Source organism: Dromiciops gliroides, chromosome 3, assembly GCF_019393635.1.
Source record: "Dromiciops gliroides isolate mDroGli1 chromosome 3, mDroGli1.pri, whole genome shotgun sequence".
Taxonomy (NCBI): Eukaryota; Metazoa; Chordata; class Mammalia; order Microbiotheria; family Microbiotheriidae; genus Dromiciops; species Dromiciops gliroides.
The window spans coordinates 238,445,222-238,453,184 of NC_057863.1; the positions used below are offsets into that span (position 1 = coordinate 238,445,222).

Here is a 7,963-nt window from a genome sequence, read left to right on the forward strand (position 1 = left end):
GGGATCAAATACAATGGGTCCATGATTCATTTTTGTAGTACCAGCATCATTAGGAGAGAAAGAAGTTTGGGATTACTATGTAGTTCAACACCAATACTTCCTCTTGATACTTTTTAAATACATCCCAAAGAAGAATTGGGCAATACCAAATTCCAATACAAGGAAACATGGAGCTCATAAAATTGTAAAGCAAATCAGTTTTATTGATAACATATACTCACAAAATGTAGAGCAATCAGGGAGAATGATGTGAAAAGGTATGCTGGACCCCAAGGTGGATTTGGGCACCTTGTTTGGAGCCCCATGTGAATAAAAGCACTGCTCAGTAATACCTGGTAGGTTTTTCAGGGGGTTTTACCTAAGTTTTGCAGAATAAGGCATTAGGGAATGAGAGCCAGGAGTCTAGATAGGGAGATTGATGATGATTCCTACTAGTGAGGGAAAGAAATACTCCTGGGGATTTGTAGGCTAGTAGATATTCAAACTCACCACAGATCATGGGAAAGGGGACTTTGGGTAACCACTGGCCTGTTCTGATAGGTCGACTCAGCTTCCCTCTCATGGGTTCTGAGCTTTCCTAGGGCTTCTTTGTCTACTGGGTCTGTGAGGCTACTGTCATCCTTATGCCACAAAGAGGGCTGCTGTGGCCTAACCCCAAGAACCACCATCAAAATTCCACTTGCAAATTAGAGCTACCACTGGAGTTGCCAAAACATCAGTGGTTTCAGTAGTGAGAGCAACAGTTCCCACTGTGACTCCAGCAATCGCCACTCTGTTACTGGGAACATAGGTCTTCAGTTACCATGGAAATTGATGGACATCATAGACTTAATTTACAAAAAAATCTACAACCATAGATTTAATTTACAAAAAAACCTACAATGCTTTGAAATGAAGTATACTTATGAACTCATGTTTTTGATAAATAGAAGATGCAAGGCTGAGAGGTTCATTGTATTTTTAAAATAATTTATTATTTTTATTTTTCCTAATCTATGATACTTTGGGAGTGGGGGGGCAATGAGGATTAATTGACCTGCCCAGGGTCACACAGCTAGTAAATGTCAAGTGTCTGAGACCGGACTTGAACTCATATCCTCCTGAATCCAGGGCTGGTGCTTTATCCAGTGCACCACCTAGCTGTCCCAACCTATGATATTTTTTCATGAATTTGCATGTCATCCTTGCGCAGGGGCCGTGATAATCTTTTCTGTATCCTTCCAATTTTAATATATGTGCTGCCGAAGTGAGCACCCAACCTATGATATTTTTGAAACACTTGCCATGCAAGCTTTTTTATACATTTTATTTATTTATTTTAGAGTTCACAAAGGACTTTTTATTTCACTTTTTTAAAAAGCCAAGCTAGAAAATTTTTTCGTTTCTGTTCATATCTTTTCCTGAAAGGTCTTGTTGCTTGGTATAATTTGAAAGTAAAATACCAAGTCAAACAGAAACAGGCTTTCACAACTGACACTGATAATCTATTGTTCTTTTGGGGTGTCTCCTTTTCTTATCAACTTCCAATGGCTGGCAAGAGATGTGTTTATGTATGTGTGAAACTAAAACCTATTTCTAATCTGTCCAAAGTAGAGGTTTGCCAGAAGTTTGCCCCCAGAGGGTAGAAATGCTAAGAAATTTCTTTTCCTTAGTTCTTTAAGTGTATTTAAGTCACATTATAAAAATTCCCTGTTGTTTTAATTAATACTTTGTTCCTTATCCTAAGAAAATGGAATATGTAATACAAATATAATTAGTGACATTCCACTTATGACTTTGCAGCAATGGAACTCATATCTTCATAAAGCAACATGTTTATAACAGGAGTAGAAGAATGTTGAATATATTTAAAAGCAATTTCCGGAGTCATTCATATTTAACTATATGACTAATGATGGTTTAGCATAATCTAGAGATGATGTAGTAACTGAATAAGTGAGGATAATATTCTGTTTGAAAAGATCTATCTCAAATTGGGGATTCACTATAACACTGATCTAAATTGTTAAGCATTCCATTAAGATTCCTCATAATTATTTTGTTTATTAACATGTATTTTGGGGGGAAAAGGTTTTTAAAATTTTAACATTTTAAAAGCACATAAAATCAGCAGGAAATGACCAAGGAAAAAGGATGTCCAAAAATCCTCTCATGTTCATTTAGCAAACACACACACCCTATGATGGCTTCAGTATGGGATGATATATTTTCAGAATAGCATAACTACATACCTATATTGCCCACAAAATTAATACTAAATGTTTTTGACACCTGATAGCACTTTGCAGCTGCAGAAGTAAATTCCTTAAAGCTCCTTAAAAGTTTAGTGACTCCTTGTCACCCCACCACCAGCAATATTAACAGAAAATGTCAGCTAACCCAGATCTTCTACCTACTCTTCCTGCCTCCATAAACTATAATAAATAAGCCCCCTCCTTTCTGCTATGCCTTTTCTAAGCCTTTCTTTTTAAAGTCCTGTTTTACATTAAGTAGAGAATTTCTGAGGTTTCCTAACCATTATCATCTGGTGTAAATATTGCTCCAGTAGAGTCTGTTTCAAGAGCAATTCTGTATGTAGTAAGTTTTGGTTCAACCATTTTCTCATGGCATGGATGACGTGGCCATTTTACTCACATGATTTTCCTGAAAGAGAAAGCAGATTTTGCTCAGGTTGAGCTAGAAAATTAAGTGGGTCAAGTAAAAATACAATTGAAAATTAATTTGGACTTTATACCAGCAGTGAAGTCTGGAGTCTTAAGAAATACACCACATAGTATGTGTCCAGTTGAACCTTATATTGAGAGTGCTGTTGGCATGGATCTGGGAAAAATCTTACTAGTAGATTCATAGATATATTATGTCCTTATATAGGCAGAAAAAAGGAAATGAAATATGAATCAAACATTCTCTTTCCTTGACTTTCATGTCATTGAATTATTTTATTCTTTTCCTTCCTCTCAGAGCATTACTTTTGTCTTACTTCATAGGTTCCTCTTCCTCCTTCAACTGTGACTAGAGTTCTTTAAAGCTCAGTTCATGACTTTCTACTTTTCTTCCTCTTGAAGCTTTCATCTATTCTTATGTTTTCAACTACTACCTATGTTTCTTCTATAAAAGTAAGGGAGTTGAAGAAGCTTGTCCTTTGGGTCTTTTCAAGGTATAAATCTATGATACTAAAACCTATGTAGATATATCTCTAAATTCCATGTCAATTCCGGGCCTCTATGTCTATATATAGTAAACCCATATCTATATCCACCTATCTGTATATATACCATAGTATTTCTCTCACACCTGGGGCTCCAAGAAGTGGAACAGTGGTCATCCCCTGGGAAAACTGTCCCAGCTTGTGGCCTAAACCAAGTTGAGGGTAACTGACAGTCTTCAAACCTATCTGTGAATTAGGAGAATGTCCTTCCAAAACATGCAAAGACTTCTCCTGGTGGAATGGGTAGATAAGAACAGTTTGTTCCAATGGCCATAAAGGCAGCTGAAGCAGGCACTGTGGAGTGCCTGGAGCTTGGTCAGACACTGAAGATGCAAGGTCATTCACTGAGTCCTGGGCTATTGCCAGTCATCTTGACTTTTGTCCTGCCACTGTACACCTGGTGGACTAAAATGAAATAATTTAAACGATTAATAGGGAGTCAAGTTCTCCTTCATTTATCTTCAAAAGCTATGAATTTTTTAAATCAGTAAGATGATAAAAGGAAATTCTGGTTTAGATAAAGATTAGATTATAGTTTTATAGTTTTACATTTATATTTGTGATACCTCAGAGGAAATTTATGTGCTAAAAAGTATTGGATCACTATCTTTTAATGCTATTTTAGGAGAATGACCTGTGATAGGTGAAAGTGCAAACTAAGACATCTTTCTAATGATGATAATTTCCAGATGTCTAAATCTCATGTATCAGGGCAACTTACTTCTTTTTCACTATTAGCAAGATTATTACTAGAATTCTTTAGGATCAACTAAAGATTAGTCCATGCCTGAAATGACTATATGACTTTAAGGCACCTTAGAAACTAAGAGAAAATCAGTTTAGTATAATGGATAGATTGGTAAACTTGGTGTCCAACTTAAATACTTATTAGATGTGTGACTCCTGGCAAGTAAATTGGCCTCTATGAGCTTTAGTTTCCCCACCTCTAAAATAAAGGTAATAGCACCTAACTCATCAATTGGTAGCTAGTTGTTACAATTGACAGAATGCTGGATCTGGAGTCAGGAAGACTGATCTTCCTGAGTTCAAATCTGGCCTGAGATACTTACTAGCTCTAATATTTTTGCCAAGAAAACCCTATATGGGGTCACTAAGAGTCAGGCATGACAGAAAACTACTGAACCCCAACAAATCTCATAAATTATAAGGTTCAAATTAAGTAATATATGTAAAATATTTTTCAAACACGAAATGCCTTATAAATATGAGTTTATTATTATTAGGGAAACTATGTTGTATAATAGAGACAACAATGGATTTAGAGTCAGAGGTTATGGGTTCAAATTCTGTCTCTGACCTTAGACAAGTAGCTTAACCTCACTGGGTTTGAGTTTCCCCATATATAAAATGAGGGGGTTACACAAGGTGACCTCTTGATATGCCTTCCACTTCTAGTTCTCTTCTTCTCTAATTATAGCTATTTTAGGAGCTACAACATGATATAATAGACCAGTTTAGAGTCAGGATGACTTGGATCAAATTCCTGACTCTTAACATTTATTATCTGTGTGACTCTGGATAAGTCCCTTAACCTATCAGTGCCCCAGGCAACTCTCCAGGAATAAAAGTTACATATTAGGTGCTGATCCATTTCTTTGGAGGGGATACAGAGTTATTAATACCACTCCTCAAAAACCAAGCAAACAGGGGGCAGTTAGGTGGCACAGTGGATAAAGGACCAGCCCTGGATTCAGGAGGACCTGAGTTCAAGTCTGACCTCAGACACTTGACACTTAATAGCTGTGTGACCCTGGGCAATTCACTTAACCCTCATTGCCCCACCAAAAACAAAACAAAACAAAACAAGCAAACAAACAGGAACAAAGGAAATATGGACTTCACAGCAGAGAGACAACATGCACCATCACTGTCTGTATCTGATATTATTCATTGATCTAATGAGGCATTTAATGCCATAGGCTGACCCCTTAATATTTAGTGGTCTTGAGAAGATGTTACAGTTTCTAATTCTTTGCTATGCAATATGGTTATCAATCATCAGTCTCTTCACTCTCAGAAATGGAATAACATAAACTTGTATAATAAGTTTAAATGGCTCTTATTTTCTGCAATAATAATTTTGATAACAACGACAACAATAATAATTCAATGGAGTTCAGATAGAAATGGTCCAAAGGCCATTTGCTATCCTGCTCAAAACTTTCATGATTTTCATGATAATACTATATCATGTTCTAGTATGACAAAAAGACAAGATTTACTAGAACAAATCAGGAATACCCATATTCTACCTACAGTAGATATGGTGCTTCCCACTAATGTGGTATAGGCCCAAGTGCTTATGAAGACAGGGATTCATTCATCACATAGCAGTACTATATCACAACAAACTTAGAAACAGTTATTACTAGGCTTAGTCAGGGCTTAACATTACTTTTTGTCAATTGCCACTTCAACTCTAAATCATATAGCAATAGGTCAGCATAATCATAAGAAATAACTTCATCCCTAAGATCAGATTAAATGAAATAGGAGTTGAAAGCAAAGAACTACCAAAATCTGAAAGGGAAAATGAGAAAAAATTGAGATCATTGAAAATATTCACGAAAAAACAAAACAAAACAAAACCTCTAACCCTATACAATAACAAAATGGATGTAAAAAATAATGACTCCAAATTTTTGGAGAGCAAATGTGCATAGAGTGGAATTTTGAAAAGCTTGTTTTAAGTTTGACATTACTAATCCAACTGGAATACCCACAATATAAACAAAGAATAATTTTAAAAAACCTAGAATTTCTGCAGCTATCATAAAGGAACATATTCTCACACTGAGTTGTACATAAAAAACAAAAAATATTTCAGGACCTTCATATAGCAGTTTATGTGGCAATCGTTGCCACAATAAAAAATCGTAAGAGGAAAGGTGGACATAGCAAAGAATACACTTAAGAACCAACATCAAACACATGAAAACACATAAAACAATCCATTGAAGAACTAAAAAAGAGTTGGGAATATTACATTAATATTTAACTGCTATTCTTTGCTGAATAACTAACCACATTTCCCAGTTAAAGTCAACAAAAAAGAAACATTTGGAATAGAATACAGAAAACAAAAATAAATTTAAAATTCTGTATTCCCCTAACCAATCAACGGAAGCCGAAGTCAAAAGGCTGAGGAGGTGGTATCCAAGGAATGGCAAAGAACAGGATAAGACAATTTAGAATAAATCAAAAATAGTATTTTAGAGTCTTGAGAAGGAAAGAAAATTGTGGTGGAGAGAGAAAGATAAAGAGGCAGAGAGAGATGGATACAGACACAGAGATACAGAGAGACTGAGAGAGAAAGAGAGATCCTTGAAGAAATATGTGGAAAATTTTATAGTCTCTATATGGTTGCACAAAGTCCACCATAATGAAAAGATAAATTGGATTAAATGAGAAACAGAGTGTGTTATTTGAGTATAATGAATGACAGAATAATTACATCAAGAGAAGTGACTGAAACTCTAACTTCTCTGAAAAACTGGAAAGTGACTGGGCCAGATAAAATACATAATTATTTTCTTCCATGTTTCACTGTGGCCTATGAATTATAAGTAGAGAACCTGACAAGCTTCCTCTCTGAAGCAAGTCTGATACCACTTTCCTTATCAGAAAGTATCACATAAGACCAAAGATAGCAACACCAGAGAACCTTTCAAATATTGGCCAATAATTCATTTATGTATTTTACACGAAGTATTTGCAGTTTATATTACTATTTTAAAAAACCAAAACATTATGATCAGTTATAACAAAAGAGTGCTTTGACTATGGAACAAAAAAAGTGCCAAACTGTCCCAGTTATATAAAGAACTGGAAAATCAAAATATCAAAACATTTATACTACCTTGATTCAATATTATGAAGACTCATTCACAACTTATTTGTGTACTGCAAATATTTAACATAGCCTCCAGTATAGTGAGGATGCAAGATTATCTCATCTTCATGTGGAAAACTGTTCTCTCTTTAAAGAATGCAACCAAAAGAAAAAATGTTGAGAACAAATGGCATTAAATATGACATTTAGGAAGATAATTTAAGTCTCCTGATATTCTTAAACATATCATCATCTTATTCAGAATCAGAATTCCAAGTTAAAGAGCAAGTCATACCACACCATATTGATAACAAGTTGTTTGATTGTTCAGTTTCATCCAGCTCTTTGTGACCCCATATAGGGTTTTCTTGGCAAATATGGTGGTGGGGTTTTCCATTTCCTTCTCCAATGGATAAAGTCAAACAGAGATTAAGTGACTTACCCAGGGTCACACAGCTAGTAAGGGTCTAGGGCCAGGTTTGAAGTCATATCTTCTTGGCTCTAGGTCCAGTGCTTTATTCATTGAGTGATCTAGCTACCTTTTCATGTAATATGGATGACATCAGATTATATGATTCTACTAAATACACATACATGCACAAACACACACTCACACACACACACACACACACACCAGTTTCTTCTCATGGAATCTTTCTCCATTGATTTGAAAATGTCATCTGGATTCAATAAGTGCAAAATCCTGAAAATATGACAAACAGTGATGGAGAATGAAGGCATTGAACTACTGCCCATATTTTCCCCAACATGTTGGCTCTTGAAAAACAGACCCTTATAATATATATTACCATACCACATACTCATAGATGTTGCCATTTTCATAATCTCTAAATTACATGTAACAAAAAGTTTTAAAATATAGATACTTAGAAGAGGAAATC

General features: G+C 35.3%; 1 non-coding gene across 1 annotated transcript; it reads right to left on the bottom strand.

The window, feature by feature from the left end:
* Nucleotides 1–1,147: 1,147 nt before the first annotated feature.
* LOC122752192 lies at nucleotides 1,148–1,254 on the bottom strand. The gene has a single exon (XR_006355984.1). It is a non-coding gene; the product is annotated as a U6 spliceosomal RNA (small nuclear RNA).
* Between the last annotated feature and the right edge of the window lie 6,709 nt (nucleotides 1,255–7,963).